Consider the following 22,840-nt stretch of genomic DNA (forward strand, 5'->3'; position numbering starts at 1 on the left):
TTTTATTAGCTCTATGGAAATGGCTTCAGCTGGTTTGAGCTAGAGTGTCATTAAGTCAGTTAAAAAACAAAATCCTCTACTCCTCCACTCTCCCCAAACTATAGGCCTTTTATTAATCATTTCTCAAATGTATGTTACTGTGGTGGATGCTGTGATGTACCAACCATATTCCTGTTCTGGACTGAAGCACTCATTCCCCTAGCTGCCAGGAGTGCTGGCTTGTCACAGCTCACAGCTGCATCTCTTTGGGGGTTTCAGGCTGAAGGTAGATGCTTCACCAAAATTGACACCTTCTGCAGGTGGGGGACAGGGGCAGCAGACTGAATTCAGTGACTGGTCAATGCAGGGGTACAAAGGCCTGGACAACTTGTCGCAACTTGGGATAAGTCTGAAAGTCCAACCCGGGTCTAGAGCTCCTCACAGGATTGGCAAGGCCTCTGGTGAGAAGTTTTGTATGTCGGAACTGATGCTAGGAGATGCTGTTACAGAACTGTCCTTGACAGGGGCTAGGTGGGCCCTGTTTAACCATCTGAAACAAGATGAGGGCCATTATTGTAAGGAGCAGTGGGGTTGGAGCGGTAGTGAGGTGGGCCTGAACTTCAGAGAGCTATGGAGATGGTTTCTAGCACACAGTGTTATTGGGGTCCAAGTAGATGACGATTAACAAGAGCATTAGACTTGATACTATTAAGAGAAATTAGGGATGGATGATCAAGAGGCTGATCCCAATTAACCAAATAAAATGTCACTATCCTTACCCAATTTTTGGACTGAGTCAAGTCTCAGACACAGAAGCCATTGCCTAAAGAAGGTGATTCCCCTGAGGGAAAATGTTGAAGTGCTATGACAAGTGTAAACGTTAAGGAATTTCTCCATTCTCTTTCAAAGGGATGATGGCTATTTACTCAGGTAACCCAATACTGGGGAAACCCCAGGAAAAACCCTAGGAAATATTTCAAACTAATTAAAAACGAAAATACAACACATTGGAAGATGCAGCTGATGTCATGTATAGAGGGAATGTTTTAGCTTTAAATGTTTACATTTGAAAATTAGAAAGGTTTTATTGGAATGGACATACTTGGAAGTTGGTAGCACTCTCCTGTTGTTTCTTGGCCTATGGTTAAGAGCTGTCATGTGGGGGAAGCCTGAAAAGCTGTCCTACATCTTGGCCAAGAGAGTAAATAAAAACACAATATTACAACCTAGAGTTGTTTCTGATATTAATGCCTTTCTCCAAACTTAAAAAAGGCAGAAATGGTCTTCATCAAATCCTCATTTAGTTCACCAGTCTTTTTTTTTTAATTAAATTTTTTTAAACATTTATTGATTTTTGAGACAGCATGAACGGGGGAGGGGCAGAGAGAGAGGGAGACACAGAATCAGAAGCAGTCTCCAGGCTCTGAGCCATCAGCCCAGAGCCCGACGCGGGGCTTGAACTCACGGACCACGAGATTGAGACCTGAGCTGAAGTCGGACGCTCAACCGACAGAGCCACCCAGGCGCCCCTAGTTCACCAGTCTTGACAATGAAATGGTTTCTGGCAGATGATCATGGACTACTGCAGATACAATCAAGTAGTAGCATCAGTTGTGGTGGCTTTGCCAGACATACTTCTTGCTAGAGCAGATTAACACAGCCTCAGAACTATGTATGCAGCCATCAATATGGTGAATGTCTTTTCATCCTTATCAAGAAAAGGATCAGAATCAGTTTTCACTCATGTGGGCTAGATAACAGTATATATTTGTGATCTTGCCACAGGACTGTGCTAACTCTCCTTCCATCTGTTATAATACAGTATGAAGGGACTTAGACTATCTGGACACCATGCAGAACTTCACATCGGTTCCTTATGTTAATAAGTTTATTAGGCAGAATGGGAAATGAGTAGCAAGTACATGGGAAGGCACATGAGTTCCAGGGGTGGAGATAAACCCTATTTGTTGACACTGGGGAATGAAGTCAATAGGCAAAGAGAAGGGTAGAAAAGCAGAACCAAAAGGAAGAATAAAGTAGAGGAAGAGGAGGGCTGTGGAGGAAAGAAACATGAGTATGCCTTGTCTACTCTTGGACTTTCTAATCGTGTGAGTCAGTGAGTCCGTTTGGTCTAGAGCTGGATTGAGTTGAAGTTTTCTCACCTGCAACCATTGATGCTCATGACAGTCTGAAGAAATTCATTTTCGTAGAATTAAAATGAAGACACATTCTGGTATCTTTTTCTTTAGGGCATATGTATCTTAGAGACTTTACAGCATTTTCAAATGATGTGGACCCATATCCCTTTCTCTCCATTTCACCCTGTTACTGAGAAGAGAAAATGAAGCAATCTCCTTTATACAGATCTCATGCTTTCTCATGCTTTCATTTTTATAGACTAGGAGAAATCTCCGTAGAAAACTGGCTCTGATACCTAATTGTTAGAATAATTGCTCTGAAACAATTTTTGCTAACAGTTTAGTAAGCATTACCCTATATATAAAAATTATGGCCTAAGCAATTGAGCAAATCAATTTATTTAATTACATAGGAGTATGCAGTTTATTTTAGAGGGTTCATCAGCAAGACCTTTTTTTTTTTTTTTAAATTTCTTTGGTGGCAGGAGTAGAATTTAGTGATTCATCACACGTAAAACCCAGTGTTCATCTCAAAAGTGCCCTCTTAATACCCATCACCCATTTAGCCCATGCCCCCACCCACCTCCCCTCCACCAACAGTCTGTTCTCTGTAGTTGAGTCTCTTATGGTTTACCTCCTTCTGTTTTTATCTTATTTTTCCTTCCCTTCCCCTGTGTTCATCTATGTTGTTTAAGTTACACATATGAATAGAAATCATATGGTATTTGTCTTTCTTTAATTGACTTATTTCACTTAGCACTGATACTAGTTTCATCCATGTTGCAAATGGCAAGATTTCATTCTTTTTGATCACTGAGTAATATTCCATTGTGTGTGTATTATATATAATATATATACATTATATACCATTTTTTCTGTATCCATTCATCAGTTGAGACGTGGGCTTTTTCCATACTTTGGCTATTGTTTACAGTACTGCTGTAAACATTGGGGTGCATGTTCCCTTTTGAATCCACATTTTTGTATCCTTTGGATAAATACCTAGGAGTGCAATTGTTGGTCGTAGGGTAGGTCTATTTTTAATTTTTTGAGGAACCTCCTTACTGTTTTCCAGAGTAGCTGCACCAGTTTGCTTTCCCACCAACGGTGCAAAAGGGTTCTCTTTTCTCTGCATCCTTGCCAACATCTGTTGTTTCCTGAGTTGCTAATTTTAGCCATTGACAGATGTGAGGTGGTGTCTCACTGTGGTTTTGATTTGTATTTCCCTGATGATGAGTGATATTGAGCATCTTTTCATGTGTCTGTTCGCCATCTGAATGTTGTCTTTGGAAAAGTGTGTATTAATGTCTTCTGCCCATATCTTCACTGGATCATTTGTTTTTTTAGGTGTTGAGTTTGGTAAGTTCTTTAGAGATTTTGGATACTAACCCTTTATCTGATATGTTGTTAGCAAATATCTTCTCCCATTCCATCCATTGCCTTGTAGTTTTGTTGATTGTTTCCTTTGCAGTACAGGAGCCTTTTATCTTGATGAGGTTCCAGTAGTTCATCTTTGCTTTTGTTTCCCTTGCTTCTGGAGACACATCTAGTAAGAAGTTCCTGTGGCTGAGGTCAAAGAGGTTGCTGCCTGTTTTCTCCTGTAGGATTTTGGTGGTTTCCTGTCTCACAATTAGGTCTTTCATCCATTTTGAGTTTCCTTTTCTGTAAGGGGTAAGAAAGTGGTCCAATTTCATTCTTCTGTTTGCTGCTGTCCAGTTTTTCCAACGCCATTTTCTGAAGAGACTGTCTTTATTCCATTGGATATTCTTTCCTCCTTTGTCAACGATTAGTTGGCCATACGTTTGTGGGTCCATTTCTGGGTTCTCTATTCTGTTCCATTGGTCTATGTGCCTGTTTTTGTGCCACTTTGCTGTCTTGATGATTAAAACTTTGTAATACAGCTTGAATTCTGGAATTGTGATACTTCTAGCTTTGGTTTTCTTTTTCAACGATACTTTGGCTCTTAGGGGTCTTTTATGGTTCCATACAAATTTTAGGATTGTTCTAGCCCTGTGAAGAATGCTGGTGTTATTTTGATTAGGGATGGCATTTAATGTGTAGATTGCTTTGGGTAGTGTACACATTTTAATGATATTCTTCCAATCCATGAGATATTTTTCCATTCTTAAAGTTAGATGCATTATGAATACTTTATAGAAATTTCTCTTTTGTTGAAAAGAGCACTTGGTAATACTTGCTTTAAACGTTTTCTGGGTTAATATTATTGTGGCTAATCTCTAAGGCAATAACCAGTTAGCAGTAACAGTGAGAAAAAGATTCTGTTCACAATAGTAATAAAAGGGAGAAAAAGTCTATGAATAACAATAAAATTAAATGTGGGAATCTCTATGGAGTAAATTATAAAACTCAACTGAGATATAATAGAATTGTGACAATGTAGATATAAAATGTTCTTGAAGGGAAGCAGGATTTATGTGAAAATGTCAATTCTTTCCAAATTTCAGTTTTAATGTAATAAAAATTCCGACAGGATATTTTTTCCTTGAAAATTGCCAAAATATCTTTTTAACATCATGTGAAAGAACATACATATGAGAAGAACAGCACTAAAAAATGCTGAAAAAAAATATAATGAGGCAGAAGCAACCTTCCCTGGATTCTACTGAAAATGTTAGCATCTCTTATAAAACTATAGCAATTAGATCTGCATGGTACTGGTAGATAAATGAATCAATAGATAATTTAGAAAAATAACTTGATGCAAATAAGATTTAATGCCTGAAAAGGAGGCAAAACAAATCAATAATAAAGGGTAGGATTATTAATTACATCTAAAATTAGAAAATGTTTTCAAGTTTTCTGTTACTAAATGATCATCTATTTTCTGATGGATTAAAACACTAAATGTCAACAAAACATGAAAATGATAGAAATATAGATGAATGTTATCTGATCCAGGGATGGGAAAGGATTTGTTAGCCTAGAGGCAATGAAAGAGAAGACTAATAGACTTGACTTCTCACATAAAAATGATCTTAAAAAGCCCACATTTTCTCTACTTAAAAATATAAAACAAAACAATACACAGTAAAAGGCATGCAACACATCGGGAAAGCATTTTTAACAAAAAAACCTAAGGTAATATTATATCTGGCGTACAGAGATATATATTAAGACCAAAACTTAGAAAAGGAGGAAAAGAAACTTTTCTAAGAAACATTAAAAAAAAAAAAAAACCCTTTAGGGCACCTGGGTGGCTCAGTCGGTTAAGCATCTGACTTCAGCTCAGGTTACTATCTCACTGTCCGTGAGTTCGAGCCCTGCGTCGGGTTCTGGGCTGATGGCTCAGAGCCTGGAGCCTGCCTCTGATTCTGTGTCTCCCTCTCTCTGCCCTTCCCCCATTCATGCTCTGTCTCAAAAATAAATAAACCTTAAAAAAAAAATTAAAAAAACCCTTTAATTTCAAAAAGAATGAAATTAATACAAAAAGAATGAGGTACTGTTTTATGTGTACACAGTCAACTCTTGAACAACATGGGTTTGAACTGTGAGGGTCCACTTACATGTGGATTTTTTTTGGATAAATACAGCACAGTACTGTCAATGTATTTTTCTCATGATTTCCTTACCATTTTCTCTTCTTTTACTTTATTGTAAAACTATAGTATATAATATATACACAAAATAGGTGTTAATCAGTTGTTATCAGTATTATGGTCAACAGTAGGCTGTTAGTCATTACTTTTTTTTTTTTAATGTTTTTCTTACAGTGGGAGAGGGAGGGGGAAAGCTGGGGAGGGGCAGGGGGAGGGGGAAAGCTGGGGAGGGGCAGGGGGAGGGGGAGGGGGAAGCTGGGGAGGGGGAAGCTGGGGAGGGGGAGGGGGAAGCTGGGGAGGGGGAGGGGGAAAGCTGGGGAGGGGGAAAGCTGGGGAGGGGGAAAGCTGGGGAGGGGGAGGGGGAAAGCTGGGGAGGGGGAAAGCTGGGGAGGGGGAGAGGGAGACACAGAATCCCGAAGCAGGCTCCAGGTTCTGAGCTTTCAGCACAGAGCCCAACGTGGGGCTCGAACTCACAAACCGTGAGATCATGACATAAGCTGAAGTTGAACGCTTAACCGACTGAGCCACCCAGGTGCCAGTATCATTAACATTATTATTATTATTATTATTATTTTACAGAAAAAGTTATGCATAGATTTTCGACTGCATGGAGGGTTGGTACCCCTAACTCTGGCATTGTTCAACTCTAGTTATCAATCAGCAAATGTCTAATGCTTGAGCACACTTGCTCTGAGTATAAATTTGTAATTAACTTCCTATATTAGATTATATATATATGGAAAGCCCCCAAACTACTAATATTGTGTAACTTGGCACCTCGAGTTCTCAGAATCTTTCCTAAGGAAATGATCCAAAGTGCAGAAGAATTATGTGCATCCAGTGAAACAATTTTAAGATCCAATGAATGGGAAATAACTAAGGTAAATTGTTTTGTGTCCATATCATGAGATGATTGGCCATTTAAATTATGCTTATAAAGAAGTTTTATTGCTTGTGTTACAATGAAATGTGAATAAATTAATATGCATATTTAAATACATTAGATAATTTCAGTGATACAATCATGGAAATGCATCAGAACTTTAGCTCTGGTAATCTTTTGATAGTTGGATTAGGAATGAATCACAAAAATTCTTCTTTCTGTATAGACCATGGGTACTTGATTGAAAAATAAGCTTTAAAAAAATTGTTTTTTAAGCTATAAACTCATCAGGTATCTATAGCATGGGAATATCTGGAGCTTTCTGTTTGGAGGTCTGGGGTTCAATGACTCCATTGTAGATTTAAGGGGCTTTTTGTCTTAAACCCCAAAATAGCAGCAATAAAAACCAATTTCTGGAGGCATGGTTCAAATGGAGAGGGCTTTAAGAATTGAAGTGGGGTGTGGAGGTGAGAAGAGATGGCCTGAGCTGAGGAAGTGGATGGGATAGAAGGAAGAGTGGTAAGTGCAAGTGGGTGCACCTGCCTTGTGCTGCCTCTCAGCACTTGGGAGATCAAGGATCCCAGGGAAAGAAGGCTGGCCTGAAAGCGAAGTTGATATATACGAGTCCATAAAGTAAGGAAGGTATAACTCTTGAGCTAAATTTTATGCTTGGTGAACAGAAAGTGGACTCGGAAATATTTTTAGGCTAGGGTTATCCCCAAGTTGATGGGAATGATGCTCACTAGTAATGACACTCCTCTCTTTTCTTATAATCACTACAAATCCTTGCATGGGCTTTAGAATGGGCCATGCTGAGGTAGGGTATACTCCTCCGGGGAGAAGACTGGTGGGCAATAGGGCAGTAGGGTGGGTATTTAACTTCATTGATGTGTGGAAAAGATGTGTCCCTTAAGTTGGGAGGAAAGGTCTCATTGCAGATATACATTTCATTACTTAAAAATCACTTATTTCTGGGACACAAAACTATAAAAAACATCAGATAACTTGTGAAAAGCAATAGATTCAACATATGTACATAATGGGATAATTCAAATAATAATAATATATGAAGGTGTGGAATAGAAACAAAATATCCCTTCCCATTTCACGCACCGTCTCTCTAAAGGTTACCACTTAGCCTTTTCTCCATCCTATCAGAAAAAATTTTATGCATATACTAGTATGTTTATGCATTTATTCAATAAGTATTCATTGAATGATTTCTCTGTACCAGGCATCACTTTAGTTTTATTGAGTATAGTTGTCGTGCAATGTTATGTTAGTTGCTGGTGTAAGACTTAGTAATTTGACAAGTTTATATATCCTATGTTCACCACAAGTATAGTTACTGTCTGTCTCATTATGTTGCTATTAAAATACCATTGACTCTTTTCCTTATGCTCTTTTTATTCTCGTGACTTATTCCATAACTGGGAAGACCGTATCTCCCTTTCCCCTTCACCCATTTTGCCCAAACTCTCAACTCCTTCCCCTCTGGCAACCATCAGTCTGTTCTCTGTAGTTGCTGATTCTGCCTTTTTTTTTTTTTTTTTTAATGTTTGTTTATTTTTGAGAGAGAGAGAGAGAGAGAGAGAGAGAGAGAGAGAGAGAGAGACAGAGTGTGAGTGGGGGGAAGGAGAGAGAGACAGGGAAACACAGAATCCGAAGCAGGTTCCAGGCTCTGAGCTGTCAGCACAGAGCCCAACATGGGGCTCGAACTCCTGGACTGTGATATCTTGAGCTGAAGTCAGATGCTTAACCGACTCAGCCACCCATGTGCCCCTGCCTTTTGTTTGTTTATTCATTTTTTATATTCCATTTGTGAGTAGAATCCTATGGTATTTGTTTTTCTCAGTCTGACTTATTTCACTTAGCATAATGTTCCCTAGGTCCATCAAAGTTGTTTCAAGTGGCACAATCATCCTTTTTTATAGCTGTGTAATATTCCGTTGTTTATAAACCACAATTTCTTTACCCATTTGCCTATTTTTTTTTAAGTTTATTTATTTTGAGAGAGAGAGAGAGAGAGTGAGAGTGTGTGCATAAGCAGGGGAGGGCAGAGAGAGGAGAGAGAGAATCCAAAGAAATCTGTGCTCACAGTATGGAGCCTGATATGGGTCTGGACCTCCTAAATTGTGAGATCGTGACCTGAGCCTTAATCATGTCTAATGTTTATAACTGACTGAGCCACCCAGGTGTCCTATCCATTTGTCTATTGATGAACATTTAAATTACTTCTGTGTTTTGGTTACTGTATATAATGCTGCTGCAATAAACATAAGGGTGAATGCACCTTTTTGAGTTAGTGTTTTAGTTTTCCCTGGGTAAATAACAAATAGTGGAATTATTGCATCTTATGGTATTTTTATTTTTAATTTTTTGAGGAACCTCCATACTGTTTTCCACAGTGGTTGTACCAATTAAACTCCCACCAACAGTGTATGGAAGTCTGTTTTCTTCATCTCCTTGTTAACACTTGTTTCTCTTCTTCTTGATTTTAGCCATTCTAACAGGTGTAGGGTGATATCTCATTGTGGTTTTGATTTGCATTTCCCTGATGATTAGTGATGTTGAACATCTTTTCATGTGTCTCTTATCCATCTGTATGTCATTGGAAAAATGTCTACTTAGGTCTTCTGCTTGTTTTACAATTGGATTGTTTGTTTTTTTGGTGTTGAGTTATATGCTTTTTTTTTTTTAAAAAGGTTTATTTATTTTTAAGAGAGAGTGCATGAGTTGGGGAGGTGCAGAGAGAGAGGGAGACAGAGGATCTGAAACGGACTCAGTGCTGATAGCAGAGAGCCCAACGTGGGGCTCAAACTCACCAACTTTGAGATCATGACCTGAGCCAAAGTCGGATGGTTGACTAAGCCATTGAGGTGCCCTTGTATGATTTCTTCATATATTTTGGATATTAAACCCTTATTGGGTATATCGTTTTCAAATATCTTCCATTCATCAGGTTGTCTTTTATTTTTTTGGGTGGTTTACCTTGCTGTGCAAAAGCAGTTTATTTTGATGTAGTCCCAATAGTTTATTTTTGCTTTTGTTTCCCTTGCCTTAGGAGTTGTATCTAGAAATATGTTGCTATGGCTGATGTAAGAGAAAATAGTGCCTATGTTACCTTTTAGGATTTTTAGGTTTCAGGTCTCACGTTTAGGTCTTTAATCCATTTTCAGTATGTGTGTGTATGGTGTTAGAAGGTAGACCAGTTTCATTTTTTCAGATGGATCCATCCAGTTTTCCCAGCACAATTTATTGAAAAGACCATCTTTTCCCCATTGTATATTCTTGCCTCCTTTGTCCTAGATTGACCATATAAATATGTGTTTATTTCTGAGGTCTTTATCCTGTTCTACTGAACTATGTGCCTATTTTTGTACCAGTACCATACTGTTCTGCTTCCTACAGCTTTGTAGTATATCTTGAAATCTGCAATTGTGATACCTCCATCTTTATTCTTTCTCAGGATTGTTTTGGCTATTCAGGGTCTTCTGTGGTTCCATACAAGTTTTAGTACTATTTATTCTAGTTTTGCAAAACATGCTGCTGCTATTTTGATAGGGATTGCATTGAATCTATAGGTAGCTTTGAGTAATATGGACATTTTGATCATATTCTTCCAATGCATGAACACAGACTATCTTTCCATTGGTGTCCTCTTCAATTTCTTTCATCAGTATTTTTTTTTGAACTTTATTTCAAGAAAGAAAGAGAGCATGAGTTGGGGAGGGGAAGGGAGAGAGGAAGACACAGAATCCGATGCCGTCTCCAGGCTCTGAGCTGTCAGCACAGACCCCACCACAGCCCGACATGGGGCTTGAACTCACTAGCCATGAGATCATGACCTGAGCTGAAGTCAGATGCCCAACCGACTGAGCCACCCATGTGCCCCTTTCATCAGTATTTTAAAGTTTTCAGGATAAAAGTCTTTGACCTCTTTGTTTGTTTTTTCCTAGATATTTTTGTCTTTGTGGTACAATTGTAAATGGTGTTTTTAAAATTTCTGAGATTTCCTTGTTAGTGTATAGAAATGTTAGTTCTGGATATAATTTTTGTATCCTGCCACTTTACTGAATTTTTAAAATTAAGCCTAGTAGTTTTTTGTGGAATCTTGATGATTGTTCATACATACTATCGTGTCCTCTTTGAATAGTTACCATTTAACTTTTTTTTTTTTTTTTTTTTTTTACCACCATGGATACTTTTTTTTTTCTTGTTTGATTGCTGTGGCTAGCACTTCTAGTTCCATGTTGAATAAAAAGTGGTGAGAATGGACATCCTTGTCTTGTTCCTGATATTAGAGGGAAATCTTTCAGTTTTTGCCATTGAGGGTGATGCTCGCTATGGATTTTTCATATATGGCCTTTATTATCTTGAGGTACTTTTCCTCTAAGCCTATTTTGTTGAATTTTTTTTTTTTTTTAAATCACGAATGGGTGTTGAATCTTGTCACGTACTTACAAGTTTAAGGTATATGATGTGTTTTGATATTTGTATATATTGTGAAATACCACAAGTTTGGTTAACAGCCATTACCTCATATAGTTACAAGTATTCTTTTGTTTGTGATGAGAACTTTTAAGATTGACTTTCTTAGCAACTTTCAAATACATAATACAGTGATATAAACCATAGTCATCATATTGTACATTACATCTCCATAAATTATTCATCTTGTAACTGGAAGTTTGTACTGTTTGACCACCCTCACCCAGTTCCCCCAACTCTCTGGACTTCTGGAAACCATCAATCTCATTTCTGTTTCTATGAGTTTGATTTTTTTTTTTTTTTTTTTTTTAGATTCCACATGTAAGTGAGATTGTACGGTATACATCTTTCTCTGTCTGACTTATTTCACTTAACATGGATGGACCTTGAGGGCATTATGCTATCACAAATAGCAGGGTATTTTTCCTTATGGCTGAATATTATTCGTGTGTGTGTGCGAGAGAGAGAATATATAAATTACATATTTAAAAAAATTTTTTTTTTTAACGTTTATTTTTGAGACAGAGACCAAGCATGAACGGGGGAGGGGCAGACAGAGAGGGAGACACAGAATCGGAAGCAGGCTCCAGGCTCTGAGCCATCAGCCCAGAGCCCGACGCGGGGCTCGAACTCACGGTCCATGAGATCATGACCTGAGCTGAAGTTGGACACTCAACCGACCGAGCCACCCAGGCGCCCCGAAATTACATTTTTCTTATTCATTGAACTCCGAGATATTTGGCTTGGGAAACTTGAAAGACGAGGTTGCAGTTTACTCAGATAGGAAGATAGGAAGATGATGAGAGGAACAGATTGGAGGAAGTGTGCTGAAACTGGGTGCTTCGGTTTGGGTCAATTTGAGAGACACCTATTGGGCAATCAAGTTGAAATGTGGAATAGACGGTTATATATACACATCTTGAAGCCAGAACTTTAAAATAAATGTGAGAGTCAGTAGCATGGATATGGTTTTATCTATAGTATACATGTGTAGTATACATTTGCCAAAAAACTTTTAGAAATTCAAATTTGATATATAATGAGACTAGTATAATGTGCCAAAGGAACAAAAAATTTTAGAATAACAGAAAAGTTTGCAGACTTCAATACTCTATTAAAGGCCTAAACCAGGAAAAGAAGTAAGAACCCCTGAAAATGGTTTATCATGGAGACTTCACCATTCCAGGAATGATAAGCTGAGTGGAGCTGATTGTGACCTGGAGCCCTGTAGAAAGGATGGGATGGCAGCCAAAGCAGACTTTGTCCCTAGGGCTTTGAGAAGCCACCTCCTGTAAAGGAAAGGAATCAGATATCTTCTCAGAGAACCACCACCAAATTCACAATACACTCAGCTTTCCTTTGTCTAGTCTATTCTTTTTCTGAGTCTGATGTCCAGGATGTTTCCCACAGGAAAAGGTTAATAGGAGATCAAGATGGGTGGGATGATAGAAGAATGGAGGTGGGGCGTTGGCTCCATGGGCTAGAAGGGGAACAAGCAGGAATATGGGTAGCTGAGAAAGAACTATATAGAAAAAAAGGTACCTTTGGTAGAAGGAGGTGATCAAAAGGGTAAGAACAGAGTGATGTTAAATGATGGATTGAAGAGACCTTAATTTATCTTTCTGTCCTTCCCAATTCCCACTAAATTGATAGTAAAGTAACTATAACCATGCCATTTTAGAGAATGGGAGAAGAGGCAACAATGGTTTGGAGATGTCAATAAATTCTTGAAAGACTGGAAGGAGAACAGAAGATGGAAACCAAGTGCTGCTGATGGGAATTTAGACCTGTTCAGGATTTAATAGCAAGAGGTACCATGGAGGATTAGGTTGAGTCATGGGACCAAAAACAGGGTGATAAGGCTACCTGAATCTTCTATGTCCTATAGTCTGCCTCCACACTCCCTATCCCCTGCCTCACCCAAAAAGCCAGACTTAAACTCCAGAGAATTTAAAATGGAGAGGGTCTGGTTTAATGGACAGCAGGTAATTAACTGTATTTATAGTTGCTGTTATATATATATATATATATATGTGTGTGTGTGTGTGTGTATGTACTATATAGTATACGATATATACAGTGTACACAGTAGTGATTTTTGTCTCTTAAACTTTTATCATGGTCTTCCCCAAACTTTTTTTAAAGGCATTTATATTCAATTTTCTTTTTAAAAAAATGCTTGTTGTTTTATTTATTTAGAGTAGTGGAGGAGTGTATGTATAGAGAGAATTCTAAGCAGGCTCTTCACTGTCAGTGCAGAGCCCAATGTGGGGCTTGAACCCACAAACCTTGAGACCATGACCTGAGCCAAACACAAGAGACATTTAACCCAACAGAGCCACACAGGTGCCCCTCAATTTTCTTTTTTTTTTTAATCATTTTTTAAAATTCAAGTTAGTTAACATACAGTGTAGTATTGGTTTTAGGAGTAGAACCCAGTAATTCATCACTTATAACACCCAGTGCTTGTCCCAACAAGTGCCCTCCTTAATGGCCATCACCCATTTAGCCCATCCTCCACCCATTTTTGTGTGTTCTTTGTATTTAAGAGTCTGTAATGGTTTGCCTCTCTCTGTTTTTTGTCTTAATTTTCCTTCCCTCCCCCTATGTTCACCTGTTGTGTTTCTTAAATTCCACATGAATGGAATCATACAGTATTAGTCTTTCTCTGCTCAACTTATTTTGCTTAGCATAATACACTAGTTCCATCCACATCCTTGCAAATGACAAGATTTCATTCTTTTGATCTCCGAGTAGTATTCCATTGTGTAGATATATACCACTTCTTAATCCGTTCATCAGTTGATGGACATTTGGGGGTCTTCCCATAATTTGGCTACTGTTGATAACACTGCTGTAAACATTGGGGTGCTTGTGCCTCTTTGAATCAGCATTTTTGTATCCTTCGGATAAATACGTAGGAGGCAATTGCTGGGTCATAGGGTAGGTCTATTTTGAATTTTTTGAGGAACCTCCATACTTTTTCCAGAGTGGCTGAACCAGCTTGCATTCCCACCAGCAGTGCAAAAGTTCCTCTCTTTCTCTGCATCCTCACCAGCATCTGTTGTTTCCTGAGTTATTAATTTTAGCTATTCTGACAGGTGTGAGATTTGTATCTCCCTGATGATGAGTGATGTTGAGCATTTTTTCATGTGTCTGTTAGCCATCTGGATGTCTTTGGAAAAGTGTCTATTCATATCTTCTGTCCATTTCTTCACTGTATTATTTGTTTTTCTGGGTGTTAATTTTGAGAAGTTCTTTATAGATTTTGGATACTAACTCTTTATCCAATGTCATTTGCAAATATCTTCTCCTATTCTGTTAGTTGCATTGTAGTTTTGCTGATTGTTTCCCTCACTGTGCAGAAGCTTTTCATCTTGTTGAGGTCCCAATAGTTCATTTTTGCTTTTATTTCCTTTGCCTCCAGAGACAGGTCAGGTAAGAAGTTGCCACGGCTGAGGTCACAGGTTGCTGCTTGTTTTCTCCTCTAGGATTTTGATGGTTTCCTCACATTTAGGTCTTCATCCACTTTGAGTTTATTTTGTTTATGGTATAAGAAAGTAGTCCAGTTTCATTCTGCATGTCACTCTATTTTCCCAACACCATTTGCTGAAAAGACTGTCTTTTTTCCACTGGATGTTTTTTCTGCTTCCTCCAAGATTAGTTGGCTATACATTTGTGGGTCCCATTCTGGGTTCTCTATTTTCTTCCATTGACGTATGTCTGTTTTTGTGCCAATACCATACTGTCTTGATGATTAAAACTTCGTAATACAGCTTGAAGTCTGGAATTGTGATTCCAGCTCCAGCTTTGGTTTTCTTTTTCAGCATTTCTTTGAATATTCAGGGTCTTTCCTGGTTTCATAAAAATTTTAGGATTGTTTATTCTAGCTCTGTGAAGAATGCTGGTGTTATTTTGGTAGGGATTGCATTGAATGTATAGATTGCTTTGGGTAGTATTGGTAGTATTGGCATTTTAACAATATTTATTCTTGCAATCCATGAGCATGGAATGTTTTTCCATTTTGTTGTGTCTTCTTCAATGTCTTTCATAAGCTTTCTATAGTTTTCAGCATACATATCTTTTCTCTCCTTGGTTAGGTTTACTCCTAGGTTATCTTATGGTTTTTGGTGCTACTGTAAATGGGATCAATTCCTTGATTTCTCTTTCTACTGCTTCATTATTGGTGTATAGTAATGCAACCAATTTCTGTACATTCATTTTTATATCCTGCAACTTTGCTGAACTTATGTGTATTAGTTCTAGCAGTTTTTTGGTGGACTCTTTAGGGTTGGTTTTTTTTTTTTTTTTTTTTTTTTTAATGTAGAGTATCAGGTCATCTATGAAGAGTGGAAGTTTGACTTCTTCCTTGCCAATTTGTTTGCCTTTTATCTCTTTTTGTTGTCTGATTGCTGAGGCTAGGATTTCCAGTACTATGTTGGACAGTAGTGGTGACAGTGGACATCCCTGTCCTGTTTCTGACCTTTGGGGGAGAGCTCTTAGTTTTTTCCCATTGAGGATGATATTAGCTGCGAGCCTTTCATATATGGCTTTTATGATGTTGAGATATGTTCCTTCTACCCCTACTTTCTTAAGGGTTTTTATCAAGAAAGAGTGCTCTATTTTGTCCAATGCTTTTTCTTCATCTATATTGACAGGATCATATGGTTCTTATCCTTTCTTTTATTAATATGGTATATCACATTGATTTTGCAAATGTTGAACCAGCCATGCAGCCCAGGAATAAATCCTACTTGATCATGGTGAATAATTCTTTTAGTGTATTGTTGAATTTTATTTGCTAGTATATTGTTGAGAATTTTTGCATCCAGGTTCATCCGGAATATTGTTCTGTAACTCTCCTTTTTAGGGGGGGTCTTCGTCTGGTTTTGGAATCAAGGTAATGCCTCATAGAGTAAGTTTAGAAGCTTTCCTTCCATTTCTCATTTTTGGAACAGCTTCAGAAGAATAGGTATTAACTGTGCTTTAAAGGTCTGGTAGAATTCCCCTGGGAAGCCATCTGGCCCAGAGCTCTTATTTGTTAGGAGATTTTTGATAACTGATTCAATTTCTTTGCTGGTTATGGGTCTACTCAAAGTTTCTATTCCTGTTTGGGTTTTGGTAGTGTGTGTCTAGGAATTTGTCCATTTCTTCCAGATTGTCCAGTTTGTTGACATATACTGTTTCACAGTATTGTCTAATAATTGTATTTCTGTGGTGTTGGTTGTGATCTTTCATTAATGATTTTATCTGTTTGGGTCCTCTCTCTTTTTGAGAAGTCTGGCCAGGGGTTTATCAATTTTGATTATTCTTTCACAAAACCAGCTTTTAGTTTCATTTATCTGTTTTACTGTTTTTGGCTTTTGTTTTTTTGATTTGTTGATCATTTACTTCTCATTTGTTTATTTTTAGACAGACAGCGAGTGGGGGAGGGGCAGAGAGAGAGGGAGACACAGAATCTGAAACAGGCTCAAGGCTCTGAGCTGTCAGCACAGAGCCCGAAGTGGGGCTTGAACCCACGAACCGTGAGATCATGGCCTGAGCTGAAGTTGGAGACTTAACCAACTGAGCCACCCAGGTGCCCTGTACTACTCTAATTTTTATTTCCCTTTTCTGCTGGTTTTGGGCTTGATATGTGACTCCTTTTCTAGCTCCTTTAGGTTGTAAGGTTACATGTGTATATGGAACCTTTTTTGCTTCTTGAGATAGGCCTGAATCCCAGAGATAGCCTTGTATCCCAAAGGGTTTAGACTGTCCGGTTTTCATTTTGTTGGCTTTCATGTTTTCTTTCTTTTTTTTTAATTTCTTCTTTAATTTCCTTGTTAACCCATTCATTTTTCAGTAATAGGTTCTTTAACCTCCATCTTTGAGGGCTTTCCAAATTTTTTCTTGTGGTTGATTTCAAGTTTTGTAGTGTTGTAATCTGAAAATATGCATGCTATGATCCTGATCGTTTTATGCCTGTGGAAGGCTGATTTGTGGTCCCGTATGTGACTTATTCTGGAGAATGTTCCATGTGAACTTGAAGGATCTGTATTCTGCTTTAGGATGAAATGTTCTGACTATATCTTTTAAGTCCATCTGGTCCAGTGTGTCATTCAAAGCCATTGTTTCCTTGTTGATTTTCTGTTTAGGTGATCTGTCCATTGTTGTAAGTGGAGTATTAAAGTCTCCTACTATAATGGTATTATTATCAATGAATTTGTTTGTGATTGATTTATATGCATCTTGGTTGGGGGCATAAATATTTTTAATTGTTAGATCTTCTTGATGGATAGACTCTTTAATTATGATATAATGTCCTGCTTTGTCTCTTGTTATGGTCTTTGTTTTAAAATCTAGCTTGTCTGATATAGGTATGGGCACTCTGGCTTTCTTTTGACCTCTATTAGCATGATAGATGGTTCTCCATCCCCTCACTTTCAATGAATCTCCTGTAGGCAGCAAATAGATGGATCTTCTTGTGGTTTTTGTTTTTGTTCTTTTTTTTAAATCCATTCTGTTATCCTGTGTCTTTTGATTGGAGCATATAGTCCATTTACATTCAGTGTGATTTTTGAAACATGAGAATTTAGTGACCTTGTGTTACCTGTAGAGTTGGAATTTCTGGTGATGTTCTCTGGTCCTTTGTAGTCTTTGCTGCTTTATACTCAAAGGGTTCCCCCCCCCCCCCCCATTAAAATTTCTTGCAGGGTCTGATTAGTGGTCACAAACTCCTTTAGTTTTTGTTTGTCTGGGAAAGTCTTAATCTCTCCTGTTCTGATGACAGCCTCCCTGGATAAAGAATTCTTGGCTGCATAGTTTCTATTTAGCACATTGAATATTTCCTGTCACTCCCTTCTGGCCTGCCAAGTTTCCATGGACAGGTCTGCTATTAACCTTATGTGTCTACCTTTGTAGGTTAAGGACCTTTTGTTCCTAGCTGCTTTCAGAATTCTCTTTATCTTTGTATTCTGCAAATTTCACTATGATATGTTGTCATGTTGACCTGTTTTTGTTGATTTTGAAGGGAGTTCTTTGTGCCTCTTGGACTGGGATGATTCTTTCCTTCCCCCAGGTTAGGGAGGTTCTCAGCTATAATTTTTTCAAATAAACCTTGTGACCTTTTTTCTTGCTCTTCACCTGGGACTCCTATGATACAGATACTGTTTTGTTTCATGGAGTCACTTACTTCTCTAAGTCTCCCCTTGTGATCTAGTAATCTACTTTCCCTCTTTTTTCCAGCTTCATTATTTTCCATAATTTAATTTTCTATTTCACCTTTTCTCTCTTCTGCTTCTCAGTCCTTGTAGTTACTATATCTAGCTTATTTTGCATCTCAGTTACAACATTTTAAAATTCATCCTGACCAGTTCTTTGATCTCTGGTGTCTTCTATGCTTTTTGTTCAAGCTCAGGTAGTAGTATTATGACTGTTACTCTGAATTCTTGTTCAGATATATTGTTTATATCTGTTTTGGGCAAGTCCCTGGCTGTGATTTATTCCTGACCTTTCTTTTGGGGAGAATTGCTGTGTCTTGTCATTTTGGCTCAGTTTCTGTCTTTTGTATATTTTAAAAGCTTGTTATGCATCCTGCATCTGAGAGTACTTCTGTATTAAAAAGGGGTCATCCACTGTCTAGGGCCTGGCACTTCAAGAAGTGTTTCTGGTATATGCTGTTAAACCTTGCTGTTGCATTTTATCTGTTCTTTCCCACTGGTCAGTCCTCTGCAGAGCTCCTCCTTGCTTGCAGTAGTGAAGTGTTTGGACCTAAGTGTGCTGTGCTGTGATTTGATTTGTTTGTTGAAGTAACACTGGAAAAAAGGAAAAAGGGGTGAACTCTGATCTCATAAAAAGAGGGACAGAAAGGGGACAAAAGAAAAGCAAATAGAGAATCATAAAACTGTAAGACTTATTCCAAGGAAAAAGGAGAATAAAGAAAAACAAGGAAGAGAAAAAAAAGAATAAAAAGAATAAAAAAGCCTGATTCAGAAAGAAAAAAAGATAAAAGATAAAATGAAATGACAAAAAAACAAATCAGAAACTATGAGCCTGATTCCACAAGAAAGGAAAAAAAAGGAAAAAGTTGTCTGTTCGTGTCTGGGTGGTGCTGGCTATGCTGGTCTGGGAAAGAGGCTGGCTGTGTAGGCTCAGAGGCAGTCTTGCCCTAGTAAATAAGCAGTTGTCAGGGATAGAGGGGCAGGGTTTGGTGTAAGTATGTCCTACCCCCTTGGGGCCCACTGTGCTGTTTTTTGGAGTCTCACTTTGCTGGTGTGGGGGGAATAATGGCATCACTCCAATCTCTCATCCCCAGACTGGGGATCTCAACCCCAGCTGCTCAGGTAGTCCTCGCAGAATAGCAAGCGCTGTCAGTTCACCCTGTGGCACAACTATCCTGCACCGTCTCGTTGGTGCACATGGCTAGGATTTAAAATCTAAGATCTTAAAGGACCTGCCACTTGCTACATGGCTGGGATTCAAAACCCACCCTTAAAAGACCCTGCATGGCGTGGATCCACTCACCTCCTCTGGATAGAGCCTCTCCACCCCGTTGATGAAGGCCTTTAGGTGGTGCCTGCAGGGTCTTTTGTCCTTGGGGAGGCAATAAACTCTCTTCCAAAATTACTCCAGAAAGGGGATTGTTCTCTCCTAGTGTATCCCGGAGATTGCTACACCACACTATGCTCTCCCTCCCCCTCCCCAGGAGCGTGCTTCTCTGGAGAAAGTTGGGTATTTCCAGAATCCCCAAGTTTGACCTCCACACACTGTTCATAAAAACTGGGACACCCAGTACTTATTGCTCTCCAGTTTGTTGTCCAGAGAGGTTTCCCTCTGTGCTAACTCAGTGTCCCACTATCTTAACCCCCAACCCACTGCCCCGCCCCGCCCCGCTCTTTCTCCCTTTTGTTTCTCCATGGAAGGAGTTTACTTCCCTCCAGGGGTCCTTGGTTTTTTTTCTCCCCCCAACTCACATCCATGCACCTCACTCCTGCCAACCTGTCTCCCTCCAACTATGGAGAACCTTCTGCCACTCCACAGATCGATTTCTTGGGTGTTCCAAGTAATCTGACCTCAATCCAGCTGTGTTTGAGGGATGTGGGAAGTCAGGATCCCCCTCCTTCTCTGCCATCTTAACTACTTCAAGCATTTATACTCAATTTTCTTTACTTTTGTCCTTTCTATACTTTGTTTTCTTAACTGAGCTTTTCATAGGAACTATTTTTATCTTAGGCTTCTTCCTTGAGAGACTCCTTCACAGAAGGGGTCTTTTGATTAGCATTTTCATGGGATAGAAATAATCCACACTCTGTGTCCACTAACTTTTCTCCAAACCTCCTTTCACATCAATTTTTCCCGTCTAGTTGCTTACAGGTCCCTTACCATCTAGCCAAACCATCAGCTATTTCCCATGAATTGGGAATTTTCATACCTCAGACCATCTTCCAATCTTGACCAGTATGGTAACATGGTCCTGGAAATTCTGATTTACTTATATATTTCAGAGCTCTCTGTAAATCAGGGGAAAATACTTTTCTTCATCAACTTAACATAGGGACCTCCTTATGAAGTCATAAGGGTGTGTTAATGGCAACATGGCAGAGCAGTGTAAGTACACTAGGAATGGAAAGCAAACTCCTACATTTTATGCCTTAACATCTATTCAAATTCAATCCCATTTATGCTTCTTACTTTTGATTATAGAATCCTACTGGGCTCTACTCTTTATGGCTTAGGGGATTAGCTAATACCTAACTCAGGAGGGGTCACTCTAGTCGCATATTAATTTGATGTCCCGTGGTCAAGCACTGATTCTCTCCCAAGGTCTGGTAGCTACTCAAAAGTTTTAATCAAAAGCATACTTACTTGATAAAACTCTATGGGATTTTGCTGTGATTGTTCTACTGGTACTTGTTACAATCTTCACACAGTGTCTTGGTAGACTATGCACATTTGAGAACTATTGAATTTGCTAGGCCAAAGTTCACTTGCTCTGCAACTGGATGGCTAGAGAGCCTTCTCTTGCTCTGAGCCCACTCATTGATGACTCAGTAAGTGTAGCCCATCCAAAAATGGTATATATTTTACATATAATACAAGTGGGACACAAAAATTGACCAGTGATGCATTGGTGAGATTAACATACAGCAATTTGTCTTATATATTAGAGATGATAGCCTAGTATGGCTCAGACCATTGGACTCCTAGGAACTTAGCCCCTGAATTGGATTTATTTCTCATCTGCTGGCATGCATGTATCTGGGTACCTGATACTTCTCACCAGGTCCAATCAGCATGAGATCATCAGTGTACTAGACCATCAGAATGTCATGTGGGATTGTAAAGCAATTTTGGAGGATGAAATAGCACTGTGTCAGTTTTGAAAATTAGGTTAAAGGGGCTTTGATCTATCATTATGAAGAGACCACATTTGGAACAGAATCTCCAATTAAAGTCCTCACCTGTTTTAGTTTGCAATGATTCAGTGCTGTCTTCCAAGATCCAGTGGTCTTCTGGCATAGACCAGGTGGTGAGTCAAATGGCTCTCTAATATAAATCACCAATTCTGTATTTCTAAGTTATTCCTGATAACATTAAACTCATAATTTTTCATAAGGAGATATATATGGTATTACTTTTGATAGTATTTTGATAAGGATTGGGGACCAGGGGCTTCCACTTTGCCTTTTGTAGCATAATAATTCTTACTCAATGGGTCAGGAAGCTAATGTGGATGTTCTGTCAGTTACTGAGTATATCTATTCAACGATATGCCTAGAAACTAGAAAAATATCTCTGTGATAGGTCCAGCATTCCATTGGACTATGTGGGGACTTAAGTCATAACTGTATTTGCTACATGACTTCCATAAACTCCTACCATGATCTCAGTATTGCACTAAGTAAGTTCTAGGTTCACAGGGTTAGCCTTCGGTCAGAACCAGTGGATAGGAAGACTCAGCTTCATAAAGGTGTCAGTAATGACCCATATATAGGTGACCATACTGATGGTTAAAGGTTCTCCATTGCAGTGCCAGTAAATCCTGTTGGTTCAATTGTCTATCAACATGGAAAAATGGATTTTGACCCTTAGCTAACATAATGCACAAAAGCAAATTCCAGGTGAATTCATAGATCTTGACATGAAAGGTAAAACAATAATGTTCTTAGAAAAAATAGAATTTTTATAATCTGAGCAGAGGATATCTAGGACAGACTTCTGAGTGGTACACAAATACAGATACAGAAAGGGCCAAGCATAAAGGAAAAATTGATAATTGGACCATATTAAAATGAAGTGAGTGTTTAAAAGAAGGATTTAGAAATTGAAAGGGAAAGCCTCAAATGGGACTCATGTCCACAATGAGAACAGCTACAAATGAATAAGAAAAAGAAAAAATAACCAACAGAAAATGAGTAAAGATGTGAACTCAAAAGAACATGTCTAAATTGGAAGAAACACATGAAATGTTGGTCAAATTCACTAGCCATTACAGAAATGCAAATTAAAATCACAATGTAATAACACACATATACATGTCAGAATGACTAAATTGGAAGAGACTAAGGATCAAGTGTTGTCAAGGATGTGGGGCAATTTGAATTGTCATATACTTAAAAAAAATTTTTTTTAATGTTTATTGAGACACACACACACACACATACACACACACACACACACACAATTATTGAGAGATAGTGTGAGTAGGGGAGGGGCAGAGAGAAGGGGAGACACAGAATCTGAAGCAGGCTACAGGCTCTGAGCTGTCAGCATACAGCTCGATGTGGGTCTCGAACTCGTAAACCATGAGATCG

General features: G+C 38.6%; 1 long non-coding RNA gene across 1 annotated transcript; it reads right to left on the reverse strand.

Moving 5' to 3' along the window:
• Positions 1–1,439: 1,439 nt before the first annotated feature.
• LOC122237867 lies at positions 1,440–20,530 on the reverse strand. The gene is made up of 4 exons (XR_006216571.1): positions 20,458–20,530; positions 19,551–19,619; positions 2,142–2,307; positions 1,440–1,561 (listed from the first exon to the last, which is right to left on the reverse strand). It is a non-coding gene; the product is annotated as an uncharacterized LOC122237867 (long non-coding RNA).
• Between the last annotated feature and the right edge of the window lie 2,310 nt (positions 20,531–22,840).

The sequence above is a fragment of the Panthera tigris genome, chromosome B1, assembly GCF_018350195.1.
Source record: "Panthera tigris isolate Pti1 chromosome B1, P.tigris_Pti1_mat1.1, whole genome shotgun sequence".
In the NCBI taxonomy this organism is placed as follows: domain Eukaryota; kingdom Metazoa; phylum Chordata; class Mammalia; order Carnivora; family Felidae; genus Panthera; species Panthera tigris.